The sequence below is a fragment of the Sus scrofa genome, chromosome 18, assembly GCF_054392235.1.
Source record: "Sus scrofa isolate SSC_HxYL_T2T_F1_AM1 chromosome 18, Sscrofa_HxYL_maternal_Yorkshire_Landrace_v2.0, whole genome shotgun sequence".
NCBI lineage: Eukaryota > Metazoa > Chordata > Mammalia > Artiodactyla > Suidae > Sus > Sus scrofa.
The window spans coordinates 18,797,691-18,821,670 of record NC_139400.1 but is presented as its reverse complement, the minus strand read 5'-3'; the positions used below and the strand labels follow the sequence as shown (position 1 = coordinate 18,821,670).

At 44.3% G+C, this 23,980-nt stretch overlaps 1 protein-coding gene and 1 long non-coding RNA gene across 7 annotated transcripts in view; one reads left to right on the top strand and one right to left on the bottom strand.

Annotated features, from left to right (window-relative positions):
- The window catches only part of TBXAS1 (thromboxane A synthase 1), a 169,393-nt gene that overhangs the window by 15,666 nt on the left and 129,747 nt on the right, over window positions 1-23,980 (top strand). Inside the window, exon 2 of one of the 4 annotated variants that reach the window (XM_021078509.2) lies at window positions 3,197-3,516. The gene's annotated coding sequence lies outside the window, so the exon portion shown is untranslated. 4 annotated transcript variants of the gene reach the window in all.
- Window positions 1-23,980, bottom strand: part of LOC106508202 (uncharacterized) — a 161,816-nt gene that overhangs the window by 16,249 nt on the left and 121,587 nt on the right. For 2 of the 3 annotated variants that reach the window (XR_014833642.1, XR_014833643.1), the window contains exon 3: window positions 8,771-9,142. This is a non-coding gene — a long non-coding RNA (uncharacterized LOC106508202). Of the gene's footprint in view, window positions 1-1,406; window positions 3,922-8,770; window positions 9,143-23,980 lie in introns of those variants that run through there. The other variant, XR_002340217.2, reaches the window with a different exon arrangement.

Sequence of the window (23,980 nt, the reverse complement as noted above, 5' to 3'; positions counted from 1 at the left end):
TAACGAATCCGACTAGGAACCATGAGGTTGCGGGTTCGGTCCCTGCCCTTGCTCAGTGGGTTAACGATCCGGCATTGCCGTGAGCTGTGGTGTAGGTTGCAGACGCGGCTCGGATCCCGCGTTGCTGTGGCTCTGGCGTAGGCTGGCAGCTACAGCTCCGATTCAACCCCTAGCCTGGGAACCTCCATATGCCACGAGAGCGGCCCAAGAAATAGCAACAACAACAACAACAACAAAAAAGACAAAAAGACAAAAAAAAAAAAAAAAAAGAAAACATTAAAAAAAAAAAAGAAAAAAAAAAAAGAAGAGGTTGGGAAGGAAGGCAGTTGAGAAGAAAAGGGTGGATTTTTCTCTCAAGAAGAAGGTCTGACATGTCAGCTGGCTTTCTAAGCATCAGTTTTCAGTGGTAAATTGGAGATGATCTTCTTTGTCTTGTACCCTTGAAAGGGAGTATGAGTACTTTGTGAATGGTAAATTTTACACTGATAGATACTTTTATTAGTCTGTTGATGTAATCATTTGACTCTTGATTGCAGGTGTCTAAATTTTTTTAAAATCTATTTCTTCTTAGATCTATTTCTTGCTCTCTAAATGAAACTTTAAACTCAATTTGCTTTCCAGAAAATTTTCAAATGTTCCTATGATAAAATCTACATTTATCCTCTGATTTGAACAATAACAGCACAATTCTATTTTTCATTTGGTCCTTCTTTCATTAGTTGACACTTGCTTTGCCCTGGACTTGAGAAGGTGAAGTGTAAATGATGAATATCAAATCAGTAAATAAATACTGGTAAATTCTTCTCCTACTCTCTCTCGTAGACCAGACCACTGGTTGCTTGCATACCCTTCTCCAAGACCCTGGTTTCCTTAGCCCTTAATTATGACACTGCAAATGTTTCTTTGCAGGTTGCATTCTCTCCCATCTTAAAACAGACATGTAAGGCAGCCAACCAACCAACCAACCAATCATCTCTTCTTTGGCTGTGTTCCACCCCTCCCCCCACCCCTCCCCATCCTTTCCTTCCCAGCTGAGACTCCATACCTGCTCACTTGCTCACTTGCCGTTGACCCTACAACCCTGCAATGGGGCTTCTACTCCACTGAAATGACTCTCTCCAAGGCCCCCAATAAGTCCCTGCTTCCTAAACGGAATTCCCATTTCCCAGCCTTTCTCTTTCTTTAATGCTTTGCAATATTTGACTCTGACGTGTTTCATCTTTTATTGTTGGCTTTATGGCAGACCCCTCAGTTGTGTATGAGTAAAGAAAAGGCTGAGCACTTTGATACAGTCCAATGGCCTCATTTTACAGATGAGGAAATGAAGGTCTGGGGAGTTAAGTGAATTGACCTGTATGGGTCAGTGATTGCTGCAATAACGCTGTGTAACAAACCACCCCAAACTCATGGGCAAATACCATTTATTTTTCTTATGGTCTGTAGGTTGACTGGGGTAGCTCTATTCCAGGTTGTGGGAGGGGTTCAGATCTGTTCCACATGGGTCTGTAATGGGGCACAGGCTAAAAAGGATACTTTGGGAAAGTTCTACTCCTGCCTGATCACAGAAATGCAAGAAATATAAGCGGAAATAAGTAACGTCTCCTAAGGGCTCAGCCTTAAGGTGGCTTAATGTCACTTCTGCACATATTCCTTTGGTTAAACCAAGTCCAACACTAACATTAATGGGACGGGGAAGAAGGCTTCACTGCAGTCAGAGGGACCTCAGAGTCACGGAACAAAGGGTGATAATGTAGAATTTTGATGGAAGGAAGGCATGAAGTGTTGGGAGGAATGGCTCAATCCACCACATGTTTGAAGACCACACATGTGGGTTCTGATCTCTGGCAAAGCAGGAAAGGGCCATGAATGAGCAGACACAACAAAATAAGAAACAACGATAAAAAAAAAGAACAAACAAAACAAAAACTTAAAGCTAATGGAAGTCTGGATTTTTACTGTAAATGACAACAATGTTCTCTGAAGAAAGAACAGACATGGATGGGGAATTTGCCCGCTGAGACACTGAGACGGTGAGTCATGGGAGGTCTTGGCTGTGCAGTGATGAACCAGCAGGGAGAGGGCTCAAGCAGGGTTGTGAGCTCAGTGTAGGGGCTCAGCTAGGACCTGGCTGAGCCTGGGGATCTAGTCAAGAATTTCTAGCTGAATCAATGACAGAGTTCAGGAAATGACTAATGATGGAGCTACAACATAGCCTGAGAAGAGCAAATACTGACTCAGGGGAGGGGGTGGGGAAGAGATGAGCTGCCGCATAAAGGACCCAACTCCAGTCTGGAAAAGCAGGACTGAGGGGAGGCAGGTCTCAAGTCCAGAAGATCAGAGGAAGCCTGAAAGCAGAGAGCCGAAGGCGCTCACCACACCCTACCCTGCAACAACCAGGGAATGCCTTGTAGGCTGTGAGCTGTATTGTATGGGATAAATTCATTGTTCCATACTTAGCAATGCATTTATGTATGTTGTTACACCAAGAAATGGCTCTGGCTGAACACACAAATAGCTCGAGTTATTTAAAATATTCTCCTGGGTGCTAGGGCCCTGCTGGGTTATTAAAGGGAAAAAAAAATGCATTTTAGGCTTATCTCCTGCCCTTCCAGAAACTACCCCTAGGTGCTGGCTCATGGCTGAAAGAAGAACAGCTGTATCACAGCATCACAAGGCCTGTTAAGAAGCAAGGTGAACTGAACGTGGGCTCTTAAAGATAAAAAGAGATTCTGAGCTTGCTTCCGTGCTCCTGTCCTGCAATTCTGTACGTTCTCCTCTAGGCAGTCGCTGGTGACTCTCAACAGGGAGATGCTCCAGCCATCCCAAATCGGCCATAACTTGTCATTTCCTTTTTTCCTATCAAAAGTGTACACTGACTCAAACAAATAAAATATAGATGAGTCAGCATACAAATAATAAATACCAAAAATCCACGTTCCAGACCAAGAAAAAAAAAATGGAACAATCAAACAAGCCTGAAGCATAACATTCAAATCGAGCCAGGAAAAAAAAAGTTTTTGAATTAGCTTTCATCAGAGTCAGTTTCTTTCCACACCGCCTCCTCTGACCCCAAGGTGGACAGGAAGGCCTGGCCCCATTAATATCTCATATGTGGGCCTTTCTCATGGCTGGCGACAGCTCTGATGGTCTTTGTACTGGGTTGAGCAGTGTTCCCTCCCATCTCCCCCAAATTCAGGTCCACGTGGCACCTCAGAATGCAGCCTTAATTGGACATAGTGTCTGGGCGGAGGCAACCAGGTCAATACGAGTTCATGCTGAATCGAACTGATGTCTTCATAAGAGGGAACTGGGATCCAGAGACGCACAGAGCGAAGATGATACGAAAACACACAGGATCCTCACGGGAACGCCAAGACTTGCTCGCGACCGCCAGAAGCTGAGACGAACCGGGCAGGGTCTTCCCTCGGAGCCTCGAAGTGAACACCCATATCCTGATTGCCGACCTCCAGCCTCCAGGACTGTGAGAGAATCAACAGCTGTTGCTGTGAGCCCCCGGTTTGTGGTCCTTTGTTATGCCACCCTAAGAGACACCTGCAGTGGGCTTCCCCTCCCTGGCCCTGTTGAGCCGACAAAGAGCAGCCAGAGCCCCGCTAGAGCCTCCTTCAGTCAGACACATCAGGCCTGGGCTGTGGGCCGGGCCCTGACCGGTCCCGTGGCCGGTTTCTAGGTCTCAGCTCCCCCATTGGCCTAAGAGACAGAATGATGACGTTGGTGGGGATGACAGGCCACCATGGTTCTAAAGTCCGTGGTCCAACGCCTGGCACACGGCACGTGCTTAGAGAATGGTAGTTGTTAACAGCCATAGAGTTTCCATATCAGCTTGAAGTTTCGCTGACTTTCCTTTTCCAGTAAAGGCCAAGTAGATGCCTCTTTCCTGGGGATGTCTTGTGGCATCGGGCACTGAGCAGGCACAGAAAACATCTTTAAGGGATGAAGAATGGAACAATGACCTCCTCTGGGTTTTTTGGTTTGTTTGTTTGTTTGTTAGTTTTAGGGCTGCACCCACAGCATAGGAGGTTCCCAGGCTAGGGGGCCAATTGGAACTATAGCTGCCACAGCCACAGCCATAGCCATAGCAATGCAGGATTCGATCCGTATCTGTGATCTACACCACAGCTCACAGCAAGGCAAGATCCTTAACCCACTCAGTGAGGCCAGGGATCAAACCCACATCCTCATGGTTACTAGTCAGGTTCATTACTGCTGAGCCACAACGGGAACTCCCGGAACACCGACCTCTTGTTTTCAATTCCTCAGCAAAGGAGAAAAGAGCTTACAGTCTTCCTAAGGTTTAGGAATCAGCTTGAAAAACCCAAGGTGAAACTTGGGAAGAAGGATGTCCTTTAATCAAATTTGTTCACTTTGGGGCACAGGTGATGTGGCAGCCAGCTTCCAAGAGGACCCCTAATGATGCCTGTTCCCTAGTTTTCACAGCTTGCTGTGAATCCCTTTGCTGTGAGTCCCTTCACCCATTGTACGAGGGTCAAGCGGGTGACCAAGAGAACAGAGCAGAGGTGACAGGCTATCACGTTTAAGATTCGGTTATAAAAGTCTGAGGTGTCACCCTTGGGCTCTCCCTCTCCCATGGACTCTGCTTGCTTAGGGGGAAGCCAGCTGCCATGTTGAGTTGGCCCTATGGAGAGGCCCGCCTGGTGAAGCCTGCCAGCAGCCACACAAGTGGGCATAAATGTGACTCTCTAAGCCAAGGCAAGCTTTAGGTTACTGCAGCCTCAGCTGACAGCTTGACTGTAACCTCACCAAAAAAAAAAAACTCTGACCCCCAAACCACCCAGGTAACAGACTCCCAGATTCCTGACCCTGGGTAACCATATGAGATGATACATGTTTGTTGTTTTAAGCCTCTCGGGCATTTGGGGTCATTTGTTACATAGCAGTAGATAATACAGGCGACAAGATAGGAAAGGCCAGGATGGGCCAGAACGGGGACAAGGGATGGAAGGGGAGGTATTATACACCACAGGAGACAGGCCAGAGGCCAAACCCAGATGGTCAGACATGGAGAAGGTCAGGCAGGTTCTGTGGGTCTGAGCCTCTGGTCCAGAGCCCAGTGGAGTGAGAGCCAGAACCAACCACATCACTGATCTAAGGGCATTGAGATCTTGGTGATCTGAGACCGGAATATCGCCTTCTGACCTTGGCTGTATACAATTTCCAGTTGGACCTTCAGCTGGTCTCTGTAGTTATAGGTGATCAGAGGCCAGTGAGTAAATTTGCCAAGAATTAGGTCAACAAGGAGTTTGGGGATTACAGTAACAGACAAAGTGCAACGGGATTATAAATATTTTTGAAACACTCATAATAGTCTTTGGTTATTTTGATCTCCTAAGCTCTTGTTTTGATCGCCTAAGCTCGGTCATTGGCCGAACTGGGAGGCAGAATTCGGTTTCCTAGGCCTGTTCCAAAGCTATGAGACAGCTCACAGTGTAATAGAAAGTTGGAAATATTGTCTGGGTTTTTGATGACATATCTCAAATCCAATTGGCCATGATCTTCTCAATGCCTGCTAGGCTAGCGGTGGAAGAACTTAGAATCATTTTCGCACCTCGAATGAGTACCCAAGGCCACTTATCCCACCTGTGGCTCAGAGATAATGAAATTAAACTGGCCAAAGAAGGAGCTCCCATCATGGCTCAGGGGAAACGAATCTGACTAGTATCCATGAGGATGCAGATTTGATCCCTGGCCTCACTCAGTGGGTTAAGGATCGGGCATTGCTGTGAGCTGGGGCGTAGGTTGCAGAGGCGGCTTGGATCTGGCAGTTGCTGTGGCTGTGGGGTAGGCCGGCAGCTGCAGCTCCAATTCAAGCCCTCGCCTGGGAACCTCCATAGGCCATGGGTGCGGCCCTAAAAAGACAAAACAAAAACGAAAACTGGCCAAAGAAATGGCCCCTCTATTCTTTGCACAGGCCAGGGTGCAAATTGTCCTGTCTTTGTTTCAAGTCTTGGGGCCCTACTGACTCAGTGGCTAATCTGATCAATTATTTGATCCCTGAGGATAAGAGAGTCCTATGAATGGCATCTGCCTTTTCACAGGGGCTGAGGAGTCCTTACCCCACAGAAGGGAGCAAAGCTGCCTGCACCCTCTGTCTTGCAGACAAGTTGAGTTCCAGTCAGTTTGCTGCCTGCAAACATAAAATGAGGCACAGAGGCTAAGAGCACAGGCTCAAAGCTATACGGCCGGGGTGTGAATGTCCGTTCTGCTAATGCTGTGCAACCTTGGGTGAGTGACTTAATCTCTCTGGGCCTCAGTTTTCCCATCTGCAAACTGAAGATGATCATAATAGCACCTCCCACACAGACTGTTGGGGGGGGGACAAATGAGTTAATGTGTGAGGCACTTGGAAAGGTTCTGGCTCCTGGGAAACCTTCTGTAACTGTTTGCTATTGTTATGCAGGATACAAAGGCAAAAGTCACCCCCTCTGCCCTCTCCAGGCTCACATTTAATTGGGGTTCACCCAAGGCGGATGTCTCTCTTTCACAACATCTAAAGGGTTCTTTAAGGACTTCATAAAAACAAAAGGATTAACTTCGGATGACTAAGCCCATATGATGGAAACAGAGCCAGGTACAGTAAATAATGAACTTAGGAAGGATTATATTGCTACAAACAATACATGGAGTTCTCCTGCTCTTTGTTTGCAATCCCTCCACCATGAGGGAGCCAGTGTCCAAGGAAAATGTTCCCATCTGCGCAGGACAGTCTGGATGGGCTCCTGGAGGAGGTGGTCCTCAAGCAGAAACTTGAGGAATGATCAGGACTTGCCAGGTGGAGCAAGAGGGTGGGTCCACCCGGCAGAGAAGTATACCCGGACCAGGGTGAAGCAAGCAGGCACCTGGGACACAAGATTTAAGGAGGCACTCACGCTCAGAGTCATTTAAGAGCAGGGGTGGCACCTGCACGTCCCTGAAGGTTGAGTGCCTCCTTAAACTTTTGCATCCTAGATGCCTCTCTTGCCTCACCTTAGTCCTGGCCTTGGCAAAGAGCACAGTAAGAGCCTGGAGGGGTGAAACAAATTGGTTTAACTAGAGACGTCCAAGTCTTGAAAGACGGCTTGAATCTAAATGTGGGGAGAGAGAGCACTTGGAGTGAGGCTGGGGAGTCAGCCTGGGGTCAGATCATCAAAGGCCTTAGGCATCAAATAAAGGGGTTTATGTGACGTTGGTCTAAAAGTGACAGGTAGGCAATGAAGAATTCTGAACTGGGCCACCACATGATTAGATTCTTCTGCTGCTAGTATGGATGGCAGATTGGTGGATGAGGGAAGAAACTGGATGTCTGGGGGAGGCCAGTTCAGGACTTTATTAAGGGAGAGGCAATGATGGCCTGAAATAGGGCATTGCCAGTTAGAAGTAATGAGAACTCATAGAGAGATATTTTCGGGTTTAAGTGACAGTATGTATGATTGATTGCCAATGAGGGGGGTGACGGGAAGAGTCAAAGACAGTTTAGAAGCCTTGTGGAGTGACTAGTAAGATAAGAAGTACACCAAAGGTAGTTATTGCAGCTTCCCCGAGTCCAAGAGAAACTCTCCATCCCCCATTTGTTTTCTTTCCTTTTCTTTTTGTTTTTTAGGGCCGCGCCCACAGCATATGGAAGTTCCCAGGCTAGGGGTCGAATCCGAGCTGCAGCTACACCCCAGCCACAGCAACGCAGGATCCCAGCCGTGTCTGTGACCTACACCACAGCTCATGGCAACGCTGGGTCCTTAACCCATGGAGCCAGGCCAGGGATCAAACCTGTGTCCTCACGGACACTAGTTGGATTTGTTTCCACTGCGCCACAACGGGAACTGCCTGCCCCCATTTGTTTTTTAAATGATACAGCCCATGGGGGCTGGGACGTGTCCTACCCTGGGTACAGCACCCATAGTCTCTAAGTATCTCTGACCCAAGCTGAGTGACATCCAGACCCCATTGCTTCATCCTGCTCACTGGCTTCCAAGCAGCCTTAAGGTTGTCCAAGTCCTTTTAAAGACAACTGTGCAGCTGGGATCAGACAACACATCCCCAGGTCCAGCCACCCATTCAGGACCCTCAGGACCCCAGGGCTCTGACCTGCCCCATGGCAAGAGCCTTAGACGAGACCGTGTGAATCAGAAAGGCAGCTGGGTTCTGAGGTTCAACCCAGAAAGGCTGAGGCCTCGGTGCTGGGGAAGGAGGGCAACGTTCAGGGCCGTGCAGCAGCGGGAAGTGCTAAGGCAGCTGGGCTGCACGCGGAGGCACGGACTAGAGCTGCTTCCTCCAACCCACTGGGCACAGCCGGCCTCGCGGGCGTTGTGGTCAGCTAAAGATCCTTCGCTCTGAACTTCGGTGAAACCCGGTCTCGCCCTTCCTGCGCTTGAGAAATTTGGAAAACACCAGCTCTGTGCACATTTCCCGACATGCTCACAGAGATAAAGGGAGTGAAAAATCGTGTCTGAGCTCCTTAAAACATTAAGGACACCGTGGTTTCTTCATTTAACCGAGGGTTGCTACCTCATTTGGGATTACGAGCAAAGCAAGACAGCTTTTGTTGTGCTTGACAAAGTGATTAATTCAGACTCGAGGTGAATTTTGGCTTTCTCAACATCTTTTGATGTGCTAAGATTCCCCAGTGAGGACCAAACATCATCAATTACTTAAACAACCCATTACCTTGAGAGCACAAGTACCAGGGAGGCCCAGTCTGCGCCGAACTGGCAGAGGATAGAGCTAGAAATGAACCCTCGGCTCTGGCCTGGACCCTTACCTGTTCAGGAGGGGTGAGTTCTTTAATCGGCTTTGCTCCTGCTCCTCTGGGATGACCTAGATGCTTTCTGTCTCTGCGAAAAGGCATCTTGGGTGACACCTGCGTCTTTGGGATCCAGCTGCTGCCTGTGGCTTTTGGACCAGAACCTTATTCTGGTGGGCAGGGCTGAAGAGCCCAGCACTGGGGGAGCTCAGAAGAGTCCACAGAGGCAAAATTCTTATGCAAAGGGAGCCAGTCAGACATTCTCCAGCTTGCTTTGTCCTTCACAAGGGCCGAATTCTCCAGCTCCTGGGACACGCAGGATGAGGCTGGGGCTTCTGTAGGATGCTGCGTCTGTGTTTACGATCCCCTGACTCATTAGGAATTCAAGGCCTAAAAAAAAGAGGCAGATTTTCATCTAAAAATGCATATATAAAATTGATAACATATATAGTATATTTTAATGCACTTATTTAAAAATATTATAAATATATTTTTATGTATGTATGTATTTATGTTGCTTTTTGGGGCCACATCCAAGGTGGATGGAAGTTCCCAGGGTAGGCACACCCCACAGCCACAGCAACGCAGGATCTGAGCCACGTTTGCCACTTACACCACAGCTCAGGGCAGCACCGTTGATGTTAACCCATCAACACCCATCCATCCTCATGGATCCTCGTTGGTTCATTTCCACTGATCCACAACAGGAATGCCTAAAATATATTTTTAATGCACTAAGCCATTACTCTTTTTTTTTCTTTTCTTTTTTTCTCCACCCTCAGAAGAAGAGTTTGGGGAAAGGTTTTATGCTGCATTTATTTACGTCATTGGTTTTTCTAGGGGAGGGAGGAGGAGCTCAATCTAGTTACATTCAGTCCAATAACCAACACTTAAAAAAAAAAAAATCCAGGAGTTCCTGTTGTGGCTCAGCGGTTAACAAATCTGACTAGGAACCATGAGGTTCCGGGTTCGGTCCCTGGTCTCGCTCAGCAGGCTAAGGATCTGGCGTTGCCATGAGCTGTGGTGTAGACTGCAGATGCGGCTTGGATCTGGTGTTGCTGTGGCTGTGGCACCAGCCGGTAGCTAAATCTCTGATTAGACCCTTAGCCTAGGAACCGCCATATGCCACAGATTCGGCCCTAAAAAGGCCAAAAAAAAAAAAAAAAAAAGTTCCAGAAGTGATTCATAGATATCAGCCACTTAACTGGTCTTAGGACAGAATTCAATAGCTCTGCTCTATGTTTAAAATAGAAAGATGAGTCGCATGTGTATTCACACTGCTAAGCCACTTTTTGTGCTACCTTCATTATTTTCCTTGAATGCTCCCTGGCATGAAAGGGCAAGGCCCCTCCCTGAATCCTGCCCTGGGAAGAACTGAGAAATAAAGGCGCAGGCCCTGGCCTCACTCTGGGTCCCCTCCCTTCTAAACCAACTCCAACTCTGTGCCACTTGCTGCCTTTGGTTCTGGAAGGTGTCAGCTGATTTTCTTGGGTGGGGCCAGCACAGGAAGGCACACCTGAGAAAGCCGAGTGCACTCAGAGTGAAGGCAGGTACTCAGCATCCCCTCCCTAGGCATCTTCCAGAGCTCACTCCTCCTGAGGGGGGACCTCCTGGGACACCAGCCCCTCAAAGCAGCGGCCCCTTCCAGCACCTTTGCCTGCTATGGGCGACGCGGCTGTTTATCATGCCAACTTTCACACCTCTGTCCTCCACCTAATGGATTTTTGGAGACTGGTCTGCTTTGGAGGGCCCTGCTTTTTTTGAAAACTAGCCTCAGGGGGCTGGGGCAGGGGCAGTAATAAGCATAAGGACCATTTGCCATTTTTTTCTAGGTTCAACAAATACACACCATCCCCTAGATGGACAGAAGAACTGCTCTTAAGTGATCAAAACATTTCAGCCGCACATCCTCTGACAGGGACGCTTTGTTGCGAGGATTGCAACGTAAAGGCTTGATGGACTGCTTGTGGTTAGCCACGGAAGGTCTGTGGGGTCCATGGGGCTGTAAGTGCCACATCCTTGCAGCTCCCCTGGCTCCCAGCACAAGCCTGGCTTGTGGGAGACACATGTGTCCACCCAATGGTCCTCTCCACTTGTAACATGTGCCCCAGGAGTGATGGAGGACATCCCTACCAGGGTTTGGAACAAATCCAATGTCAAAGGCAGACCAGCTCTCTTTAGTTCTGAGAAATGAAATACAGGACAGGCGTCACTTGTTCAAATTCCCCACGCGTACTCTGAGAAAGGACTGAGATTGCTTTGTCATTCTCTGGCCATGGTGTCAGACGACCAGCTGGGCTGGGACAACCTAGACAGAGCGTGTGTTAACACGTGGCCCACTTGAACCAGCCTTGAGACCCCCATCTTCCCCTCGGTGCCCTTACGGACCATCCGTGGCCAGTGAGATCATTTTAGGGAGTTCCCGCGCTTTAGAATTTCCCATTGTAAAGTGTTTATTTTTTTTACCATTAGTTTTTCTTTAAGGAAGTGGTAATCGTTTTCATTTATGGTCATGACATAAAGTTTCCTTTTATTTAAGTTGATTTAAAGGAAATCGGGGAGTTCCCCTTGTGGCTCAGCAGGTTACAAACCCGACTCGTATCCATGAGGATGTGGGTTCGATCCCTGGCCTCACTCCGTGGGTTAAGGATCCAGTGTTACCGTGAGCTGTGGTGTAAGTCACAGATGTGGCTTGGATCCTGTGTTGCTGTGGCTGTGGTGTAAGCTGGTAGCTGCAGCTCTGATTCAACTCCTAGCCTGGAAACTTCCATACGCCGTGGATGTGGCCCTAAAAAGCAAAAACAAACCAAAAAAAGGAAATCAGGAAGCAAGTGGTAGCCTAGGTGATTTGCAGATACGGCAAAAGTTGTAAAGATTGCGGAAAATTGCACAAACGATTGAACGTAGAATATCAACCTCTTAATACCAACCGAGATTTAGTGACTCGATTGACCGACCCTCCCGCCCAGAAAAGTTGGGCTAAAGATGGAGAAGTTAGCTAACTCTACTTGCCATAATAACCATCAACTGGATGACATGAATGCTTTCAAATTGTAGTCTCTTCTTATAAATACTTATCCGCTGGCTGTTTAGGTGGCTGGGTCTCAGAAGCCTGGGTCGGCGATGCTCGAGGCTGAGGCTGCGTGTCATGTGAGGTCTGGGCTGGCCTCCTCCCTCTCCCTCAGCAGTTGGGTCATCAGTTCTCTCTAAACAGGAAGCCCTGATAATCTCACAGTCTCCGCCCCAGATACTTACTTTTCCAAGCACACTCCAAATACAGTCAGCATCTATTCACAATGTAAGTTGGTGCAGTACCTGAGTTATGCCCTCCAGACAGGCCCACATCCTAACCTTTGGGGATGGTACTCTATATGGCAAAAGAGACTTTGAGAGTGTGATTTAAGTTAAGAGTCTTGAAATGGGCGATATCTTGAATTTTCGGGGTGGGGAAGCTAAATATAATCACAAAGGTCCTTGTAGGAGGGATGCAGGAAGATTCAGAGTTCAGAGGAATTGATGAGATGACTGAACACAGAGATTGGCGCGATGTGGCCATAAGCTAAGGGTGCAAAACCCAGATAATCACCTGGAGCCCCTGGTCAGGACCACCCCTACTGACATCCCGACTTGAGACTAGTGAGACTGATTTTGGATCTCTAGTCTCCAGAACCATCACATAATAATTTCTGTTATTTTAAACCTCTAAGTTTGTGGGTTTTTGTTAGAGCAACATTAGGAAACCAATGTAGTTGGGAAAGATTAATTTACTCCAAACAATTCCTTCGTTTTCTGGTAGGGTTTACCATATTGATTTTTTTTTTTTCTGTAAGGTACCCCTATGCATTTAAAATCATTCTAATTCCAAAGGATTCAATTAACAAGTTTTAAAATCTATTTAAGTTTTTGAATAGGCATCCGCATGGTTGAAATCTTGAACATGGCATCATAAAGTATGACCAAGAAAGGCAGTGAAAAATCTTCCAGTTACGGCCCCTAGATACAATTTTCTACTAAAAGCAACCACGACTTCTTGGAAAATGGCTGGTTCAGGTCTGGGGCAAGAAATGTACAAGATGAACCTTGGAACATCTTGTCATTTCAGAAAGCAGGGAAGCTGTTTTCTCCAAAGTACTCAGGAACAAACTTACATGTGCTCGCCTAGCCAAAGATGGGACAAATCTGATGAGTAAAAGGATGATGCTGCAACAGATCAATACACATCAAATACATTTAAATTCATGAGTTCATAATGATACAAAATAGCATGTGTAACCGATTAAGATGATATGGACTCAACGCATCATTTTGAAAATGAGCAATAAAAGGAAAGAATCAAGCATTGATGCTAATTTTCTATTTTCTATTTTTCTTTTTCTTTTTCTTTTTTGCTTTTATTTTAGGGCTGCACCTGTGGCATATGGAAGTTTCCCAGCTAGGGGTGGAACTGGAGCTACAGGTGCTGGCCAACACCACAGACACAGCCACGGGAGATCCAAGCCACATCTGTGACCTACACCACAGCTCACAGCAACGCCAGATCCTTAACTCACTGAGCGAGGCCAGGGATCAAACCTGCTATGGATGCTAGTCAGGTTTGTTAACCACTGAGCCATGAAGGGAACTCTGATCCTACTTTTCTTACATGAATTGTCCTTTGGGGCAACCAAAGAGTAGAGGAGGGTAAATTCAGAATTATTCTAGCTAATAAACTAGGACACAATATCACCGCTGTGCAGCCCCTGGGGAATGAATGGATTCAGACGATAAGATCTCAGCTGCTAAGAGACAAATAGACTTTAGGACCATCCTACACAGTAGACCTGCAGAAAAAGCTTTTCTGGATCAGTGGTTCTCAGACTTGGCTGAATGCTGGAATCACCTGAGGATCTTTAAATAATATTCCAAAGTCCAAGCCACACCCCAGACCATCTAGTCACCACCCAGGTGTGGGGATGAGGGGATGGGATTCAGGCAAAGAGTTTCTTAAAGTTCCTCAGGGTGCAGACAAATTCAGGAACCAGTGGTTAGATATAGCAATCAGGACTGGGGATGAAAAACAGAAAACTACACCACAGGAGGCTACCAGCAGAACCTAGACTGTGGGGGTCCCTATCATCACCTGGCTTTGTTATTTTAAAATGCAAGGGGAGGAGTTCCCGTAACAAACCTGCCTAGTATCCATGAAGATGCGAGTTCCATCTCTGGCCTTGCTCAGTGGGTTAAGGATCTGGCACTGCCATAAGCTGTGGTGTAGGTCACAGACGCAACTTGGATCCCAAATTGCTGTGGCTGTGGTATAGGCTGGCAGTTGCAGCTCTGATGCAACCCCTAAACTGGGAAGCTTCATATGCTGCAAGGATGGCCCTAAAAAGCAAAAAAAAAAAAAAAAGCAAGGGGACAAGGGATGGGTGGGTGGAATGAGAATTTAGAGACTTGAAGATACTGAAGAGGCATCTGGCCCAATTTCAATATATGGACCTTATTCAGAACCTCATTCACCAACATACTATAGGAGAAATTTATGAGACAGTAGGGAAATTTAAACACTGACTAGATATTTGAGGATACGAGGAACTACTGTTATTTTTAATTGTGATAATGATACTGTGGTTATTTTTTGAAAGAGTCCTTATGTTTTAGAAAAGGGAACGGACATATTTACAGCTGGAATATGATGTCATGGATTTGCTTCAAAATAATCTGGGCTTAAGGTGGGCGGGGTGTAAAGCTGAGACAAGATTGGTTGCGAGTTGATAAGCATTAAGGAGAGTGGTGGGTACACAGGGATTCATTTGATTTGATTGTTTTGTCTACTTTTGCATTTCACATACTAAAAAATAAAACTAAACATCTTCTTCCCAGCTGTCCTCATCCCCACAGTTTCATCTTTGCAATTGTTACCTATGCAAAGAACTTCTTAATTAGTCTTAGAGACATTTTAAATAAGCATACAACCTAATATAAATAATGTTACTTTTCTCTCATTTTTTTTCATAAGTGGAAGCATGCTAAATTCAGTTTTCTGCATCTTATTATTTCCGTGTCATATTGGATCTTGATGGCTTTCTGTCTTTGTTGCATAGTATATCTCTGAATGGTTACATCATAATTTATTTAAAAAGTCCCAAACTGATGGGCATTCAGGATGTTTCCAGTCTTTTGTTCTTATAAACATGCTGGAATAAATGCCTCTGTACACATTTATGCTCAATGTATAAAACAAATACCCAGAAGCAGATCTGATGGATCAGTGCCCGAATGCACATGCAAGATACTAGCACATAACCCTCCTTATGGGCTTGTACCAGGGTAGAAGTTGAAGAGATGGAGAAAAGTGGGCAGATATGGAGATGGAGCTAATTTGAAGATGGAGCTAAAAGCATGTGCTGATAGGTCATGTGCAAAGTATGAAAGATAAAACAGAAGAATCAAGCACATCTAAAATCAGTCAGCTTCAGGTAAGTTCTGCCTGGGTAATAACTGACTCCCCTCATGCCCTCAACAAATCTTAGTGATTTATACCAACAAATATTTACTTCTCGGTCGTGCTAAATGTCTATCATGGACTTTTTTCTCCTTCGTTCCTCATCATCGTCATGGCAGGACCCAGGTTTCAGCAACAGCTCTCGGAGTTGCCCTTGTGGCTCAGTGGCAATGTGCCCGAAGAGTATCTATGAGGATATGGGTTTGGTCCCTGGCCCTGCTCAGTGGGTTAAGGATCCTGTGTCGCCATGAGCTGTGACGTAGGTCACAGAAGTGGCTCGGATCTCTACACCGTGACTGTAGTGCAGGGCAGCAGCTGCAGCTCCAATTTGACCCCTACCTGGGAACCTCTATATGCTACGGGTATGGCCTTAAAAAAAAAAAAAAAAAGAAAAAAAAAAGAAAGAAAAAGAAACAGGTCTCATCGGAGGAGACAGAGGGCTCATGGCAGAGGGAAAGGGACAAATGGTAAATGGCTCATCAAGTGCTGCTTTCAAAGCTTTTGCTTGGAGAGAGCACGCATGGTATCTTTTCACACTCAGTTGGCCAGAGAAAGTCACAGGATCTGGACTTATTATGTAAACGGGGTGGAGATGTATAATCCTCCAATTGGGAAGGACTGTCAACTTTTAAACCATTGTGCACTTTACATTTTAAACAATTATGCACTCTACAATTTGCATGTCTCAAAGTTTTCTGGCTTCAGCAATTAGTGGGTTATGGTTGTAACAGTGATGACTGGGGAGGAAAAGAGGGAAAAACTGAGCTCAGATTTAGCTATGCTAAGGTTAAAATCCCTAATAGACATCAAAAAGGTGCAGCCACATTGCTGTCTGGATAAAGACAGGCTCAGTGGAGAGAATAATTTAGTTGAGAACTACTGAAATGTGGAAGTTATAGACATACGGATGGTCTTAAAAGTGATAGGACTAAAAATGGAAAGAAGCCAGCAAAGATACTGAGGACCAGACCCTGAGGTAGGAGGAGTGAGGTCATGGAAACCAAGAGAAGAGAATGTTTCAGCAAGAAGGAAGTGCTCATCTGGGTCAAAATGGTACTGAGAGTCAAGTAAAACAAACAAAAAACAACTGGCAGGAAATTACTGGATTGACAAGATCAAAACCATGGATGACCTTGACAAGGTCAGGTCCACTGAAGTGGTGGGTGCAGAAACTTAGCTGGAAAGATAGAGAAGAGACTAGAGGCAGAGAAGGGAAGAAAACATGTCTAGATAATGCTTTCATGGATTTTAGTGGAATGGAAAAAAGAAAAATAAGACAAGGGCTGGAATCAAAGGAGTTTGCTTTTTTCCTTAAAGATGGAAGACACCAGAAGATGTCTGTATGCTGATAACAGTGGTCCAGCAGAAGGGGAGAGAGCAATGCAACAGAAGGGAGAAATAGTTGAGAATTCTGAGCAAGAGCAGAAGTTGAAGGCATTGACTTTAACAAGGCAGACTCTGATTCATCGTGGTTATCAGTTAATTGGTATCTGTTGTTGTTATACCTTTGGTTTCTAAGAAACCTGCCTTTGTTCTCTGTATATTCTCTGCATGTTCTCATGCAGTGTTTTATCAACATCCTAGCTTAGAGGACAGGAAGAAGCAGGTTAGTGGAGTTCGAGAAGCACCTATTTAAAATATCGAAGACCTGGTTGCAACTTTGACTCAATCACTCATCAGCACCTTAGGGACACTAATTAATCTCCTTAAGCTCTAATTTCCTAATCAGTAATATGAGAAGAATATTTTTTTCTACTTTCATAAAATTGTTGGAAGGCCCATGCAAGACCATACATAAAAAGTTCTTGGCACAGTGCTTGGTGTATTGGAAACATTAAAAATTATTATAAGTTATAATAACAGTAATAATTGTATACCCCTCTTTGTATACACAAATGTATTTTTCCTGTGCTGTGACAAAGTTGTTGTGAGACTGATAACTACAATGATGATGTTTTTGTGGTCCTTACATTATTGGGGAAAGAAATACACATCAGTCAGATATTTATGTATCTGTTCAGTAGACCTCTAATTTTTTTTCCAGAGGAGTGAAGATGATAAGCGGTCTCCTTTTCTGGGAGAACAAATTATATTGGCTGTGACTTAATTTCATGGATAGAGCCGTAGAGAATTTAAAAACAATGGGAAAGTCTTTAGACTCCAAAATATCTGTCCCTCTGTGTTTTGCTTGTATGCATCTTGCAGTACATTTTATATTTAGAAGTTTCCTGTTAGAATGCAACTATCACATAATGAAAGCACTACATTTCAAAATGTGTGGGACACAGCTAAAGAAGTACTAAGAGGGAGATCCATGTCCTTGAATGAACTTACCATAAATAAAATAATACTGAAAATAAGTGCCAAAATGTTAACTTCAGAAGCTAAAAGAAAAACAAAGAATGAAGAGTAAACCCAAAGAAGTTAGTAGGAAGACCATAATTTAAAATGAGCAGAAAATAATGAAATAGACAACAGCAAAAAAAAAAAAAAAAAAGAAGTTATCAACAAAAGAAAAAGTTGGTGCTTTGAAAAGATTAAATAAGACAAACCTATAGCAAGACTAATCAAGGAAATTTTTTCCAAGCAAACTAGGAATAGAAAAAATGTCCTTAACCCAACAAATGATATCTATTAAAAATCTACAGGAGTTCCCACTGTGGCTCAGTGGGTTAGGAACATGACATAGTGTCTGTGAAAATGTGGGTTCTATCCCTGGCCTCGCTTAGTGGGTTAAGGATCTGGCATTGCTGCAAACTGCAGCATAGGTTGCAGCTGTGGCTTGAATCTAGTGTTGCTATGGCTGTGGGGTAGGCCAGCAGCTAAAGCTCTGATTCAACCCCTAGCCCGTGAACTTCCATATGCTGCTGATAGAGCACCCCCCTCAAAAAAAGAACGAACTACAGAAAAATCTTACACTTAACTTTGAAATATACACATTCCCATAGAGTCAGAAATAAGAAAGAGATGTTCTCTCTTACTGCATCTTTTAAATAATGTAATAAAGCTCTAAGCATAAGTGATAAGACAAGAAAATGAAAAGTGAGACAAAAGGATAAAAAATAGAATAAACTGATGTTATTTGCACAAAATATAACTGTCAGCATAAGAAATCAGAGTCCACATGTAAACCAGAAGAACTAATAAGAAAGTTTAGAAGGATCATGATTACAAGATTGGCATAAAAAAACAAATGGCATTCCTACACATGAGCAATAACAATGACCAATATACATAAACAGCACAAAGATACTCTGTGCATAAAATTACAAAATATTGGAGTTCCCGTCGTGACGCAGTGGTTAATGAATCCGACTAGGAACCATGAGGTTGGGGGGTTCGATCCCTGTCCTTGCTCAGTGGCTTAAGGATCCGGCATTGCCGTGAGCTGTAGTGTAGGTTGCAGATGCGGCTCGGATCCCACGTTGCTGTGGCTCTGGCGTAGGCCAGAGGCTACAGCTCTGATTAGACCACTAGCCTGGGAACCTCCATATGCCACAGGAGCAGCCCAAGAAAATGGCAAAAAGACAAAAAGACCAAAAAAAAATTACAAAATATTATTACGGACAGAGAATGTAATCAATGGAATGATATGACATATACATAGTTAAGAAGACTCAGTGTCCTAATAACATTAGTACTAATGTATAAGTTTAATGCAATTCCAATAAAAATTCCAAAAGGATTTTTCACCAAGCTAGACAAATTAATTCTAAAATTAATATGGGAAAATAAGATATTAAAAGGTGTTATAGAATCATAATAGTTAAGATAGTCAGACAAATGGATCAGAATAGACCCAAGCACCCATTTTAGTAAGGTGGCATTTTAAGTCAGTGGAAAAAGGTGTGAGGCAGCAAGCACACTATCTCTTTGCCAACCCTTTCTAGAGATGCACTCAGCTGGGGGGCAGGATTATTTTTACTGGGGTTCCGGGGACATATCTGTTCTGATGAACCACCTCTTATTGTAGAACCTGGCTTAACACATCACCTTCTGATGTGTTTGGCTGCTCAAGGACCTGAAAAGGAGGTGCTCTGGGTAGATGCTTCAGATTCTTGATCCTGGGAAAGAATAACCTACTCTTATAAATTACTTCATGAACATTCTGGTTTGCAGGTAATACCTTAGGAAATAACCTAATGGCTACTAACTGACATGTGAATAAATGTACACTTGATGGTTTCCAGCCCTGAAAGTGAGTCTTGAGGGAACAGGTCACAAGGGAAGGCAATGAACATGAAGATGAGGATGTGAAAAAAGGGATGAGGACTGAGAAGACCTTATATAGAAACTCTATTTCCAAGGAACTCCTGCATGATTGAAGCTATTTCTTTTTTCTTTTCTTCCTTTCTTTCTTTTTTTTTTTTTTTTTTTTAGTTTTTGCTTTTTAGGGCTACACCCACAGCATATGGAGGTTCCCAGGCTAGGGGTTGAGTTAGAGCTGCAGCTGCCAGCCTACACCACAGCCACAGCCACACAGGATCCAAGCCGCATCTTCGGTCTACACCGCAGCTCATGGCAACACCACATCCTTAACCCACTGAGCAAGGCCAGGGATCCAGCCCGCATCCTCATGGATCCTAGTCATGGGATCCTCGTGGATTCATTTCCACCGCACCTTAATGGGAACTCCTGAAGCCATTTCTTTAATTGTAGAAATGGAAGGAGAGAATGGGTCGAGGAAGGAGAAGGAAACAGAATTTGAAGTCAACTAACAAGGCTGAAGCTATTTATTTTTTCAACAAAAAACTCTTCAGAATTCATCTGCTTACTGCCTCCATGCCCAAAAGTGGGCTCAGAGTTACCTCTCTTCGACTCCTCAGTTCTCAACTAATTTCTCAACCAGTTGGTATTGCATGAGTCTGCCTGCCACTTAGATAAGCTGTGGTGGGAATGAGGGGGAAATAGAAAGAGTCATTTCAAAGTTGGTAAATATTTTTGAAATTGGAGGAAAAGGGATGGCAAAAAATGCTTTCTCTCTCTCTCTAGGAATGAGAAAAATGCAGGCATCAAAATACATTGATGTGTCTACAAAAATCAGAAAAATTTTATGAGCGCATTTGCTGAAATGGATACACTGACAGTGAGACTAACTGGGACAAACTTTCTGGAAAGCAAGTTGGCATTGCGTGACTCATGGATTTCGGGTCTGGAAAAGCTTTGTGCATAAAGAGCTTGGGAAAGCTTGATGCATAGGGATGTTCATTGTAGGGGCTTAACTTAAATTAGCTAAAAAATTGAGAACACCCTGAATATTTAATGATAAAAATAGTCTAGTACATTATAACATGTCCACAAGAGGAACACACAGGCATAAAAATAATATTCATAAAAGATTAAAAACATGGAGTTTTTTCCTTGTCTTAAATGGAAAAGTAGAAATATGGAGAAATATAATAAATTAGAGAGAATATGATCTTAAACATATAAAAAATACTCTGAGAAAAAACTACAATTACAATACATTGAACTTTCTCTGAGAGTTCCTACTTTTTTGGCCCAAATTTCTGTCAAGCATTTCAAGATTCATTTTCTGGAAACTAGCAAACCTCATCTTCTGCTCCTGTGTCTCAGAATCTTTGGAAAAGGCAAGAATTTAAGCCCTCACCTCTAATTAAGTTTCTGATATTCATGGCCACAGCCTCTTATGGAACTGCTGGCAAAGCCCTTCATTGATCTGCATGTTGCAAGCATAGAACAACATGACAAAAAGCTTCTCTTCCCCAAAGGTGGACCAGGGGGTTACCTGGCACCTCCAGGCTTCACCTCTTCCTGGAGCACCATGGTTTTTAATCCCAGGAGAGTGGCTATTTGCCAAAGGAATCTTCCACCATTTCAAAAATATCAACAGCCTCGCACAGTAGCTCAGTACCCAGACATTCTTTTATAGGGCTAGTGAAGGCATGGTGCATGAGCCAGGAAGCTGGCTGGTCCCAGAAGCACACAAGAGAGCCATCAGTATGCTTAAGATCCACAGTGAGGGGATCCTGGAGGGCAGGTCAGCCTTTGGCTCTTTTCTTCTTTGGCTCAAACCCCAATCAGCTTAACCATCTCTTTAATACATGATTTATTAAAATGTCCCTCAATGCATCGAAAGTAGGCTCCTTTGGCTGAATGATGGGCTGACCACTCTCATTCAAAGCACCAGTAAGGGGCTTTGTCTTGGAGAAAACGAAATATTGGGGGAATTTCTAGGCTTTACAAATAGACTCTTAGGTTGAAGATAAACCCATGTGGTTCTATTTATTTTGGGAATGGACAGTAGAAGGCGCACCACTGGCACTACAGGATTTGTGCCCTGTGGCAATGAATGAGGATGCTATCTGCAGCCACTACAGGTACTTGCCCTTGTCATCTTCCAACTTAAGATTCCTTAATGTAAAGAACAATAGCTGTTCATAATCACAAGTGTGGAATATACTTGCATTAACTCCCCTCAAAATGAAGCTAGCCTAAATAGTGTGACATGGTGGCTGCATGACAGCTGTGTGTTACCTGATTTACTAGCATCCTGGGCCACCAGCACTTTTTTGATGGCTCAGGTTTTAATGGCACAATTTGATATAAAAAACAAATTTCTTTCACAATGACAATTTTTAAGGTAACGGGAGGTGTTTTTAACTTTTAAAACATTTTTTTGGCCATAGCTGTGGCATGCTGAAGTTTCGGGGCCAGGGATCAAACCCGTACCACAGCAGTGACAACACCAACTCCTTAACTGCTAGGCCACCAGGGAAGTCCCAACTGGGGACATTAAAAAAATTTTTTTTCATTGATTCCCTAAAACTCTTTCATGGGTATTCCTGGAATATCAGTTTCCTACCAGTTTCAAAGTAATACAAACTGGGCTTAAAACACCAGAGTTTGAGGAACCCTCCTACACTCTTGGTGGGAATATAAAGTGGTACAACCACTGTGGAAACCAGTATGGAGCTTCCTCAGAAAACTAAATATAGAACTAGCATATGATCCAGCAATCCCACCCCTGGGCATATATCCGGACAAAATTATAATTCAAAAAGACACATGCACCCTATGTTCAGAGCAGCACCATTCACAATAGCCAAGACATGGAAATAACTTAAATATCCATAATTAGCTGAATGGACTAAGACAATGTGATACATACATACAATGGAATACTACTCAGCCATAAAAAAGAACAAAATAATGCCATTTGCAGCAACAGAGATCATTCTAGAGAGCCTCATACTAAGTGAAATAAGTCAGAAAGAGAAAGAAAAATACCATATGATATTGCTTATATGTGGAATCTAAAATATGGCACAAAGGAACCTATCTATGAAACAGAAACAGACCCACAAACATGGAGAATAGGCTTGTGGTTGCCAAGGGGGAGTTGGGAGGGAGTGGGATGGATGGGGAGTTTGGGATTAGTAGATATAAATGGCTATATTTAGAATGGATAAGCAATGAGGTCCTACTGTACAGCACAGGGGACTACATCCAATGTCTTGGGATAGACGGTGATGGAAGATAAGAAAAGGACTGTGTGCGTGTAAACTGAGTCACTCTGCTGTACAGCAGAAATTAGCAACATTGTAAATCTTGAAAAACAAAAGACAGAGAGAGAAATGCAAAATCACACAAAAATAAAACACCAGAGTGTGCTGTCTAACAATTTGGGAAACCAGAGGTGAGAAATCAAAATTTTTGCAAGGTGATGCTCCCTCTGAAGCCTGGAGGGGAGAACACTTTCTTGCCACTTTCTAGCTTCCAGTGGTTTGCTGGCAATCTTTGGCATCTCCTGGTTTGCAGCTGCAAATTCCAATCTCTGCCTTTGCCATCACGTGGCATTCTCCCTGTGTCCCCCCGTCTTCACGGGGCGTTCTCTCATAAGGACACCAGTCATAATGGATCAGGGGTCCACTCGACTTCAACAGGACCTCATCTTTAATTGCATTTACCACCACCCTGTCTATAAATAAGGTAATATTCTGAGATATTGGAGATTAGAACGTCAACTTATTTTGCGGGGCCTGGGTGACACAATTCAACCCCTAACTCCTGGAGTCCATGGACACTGGGTTAAGAGCTGTTGAGACAGAACAGACAGAGGGGACCCTGGGGCCAGAGAATATGAAACATGGGTGCAGAGAAGGAAGTGGGAGCAAAACAAATGGAACCCACTTTCCTATTTGACCCAGAAGTCTGGAGGCAGTGATCGTCCCCAGCTGATTTTAGTGCAAGGCCTGTAGTGACTGGTGGCAATATTTGGCCAGTTCCTAGTTGAAGATGCTGAAGTTCTGTATTTGAGTCCAGGTTTCGAAGTGAGGTTTACGGCTGTGTCCAGAACATTCTGTCCTGATGCCATATGTTTGGAAATGCCTAAATTTTGTGCAGAGACACACAAGCAGTATTTTTGTAAGTGGAGTTACATAATTAGGGCATGGACTTGCATGATAATTAGCATGTGTCATTAGGCACAGACTTCTTGTCCTTTAATTAGACAATCAAGACATCTAATTACAAAATTAAGATGTAATTACGTGGCCCAAGATCGACAGATTTCTTTCTACCCATCAGAGACTACATTTAAAAGATAATTCACAGAAATGGATGAGGAAATGAACTAGAAACCAAACTTGAGGGGGCTGAGGGGAGTGTTAAGTGGGCTGGTACGTCTCCTCTGGTCTTTCCTCTTAGGTGTCAAGGGGGTTATTTAAAACACCATCGTCTACTTGAAAGAATAACTTTGATACACTCAGCTGTCAACCTTC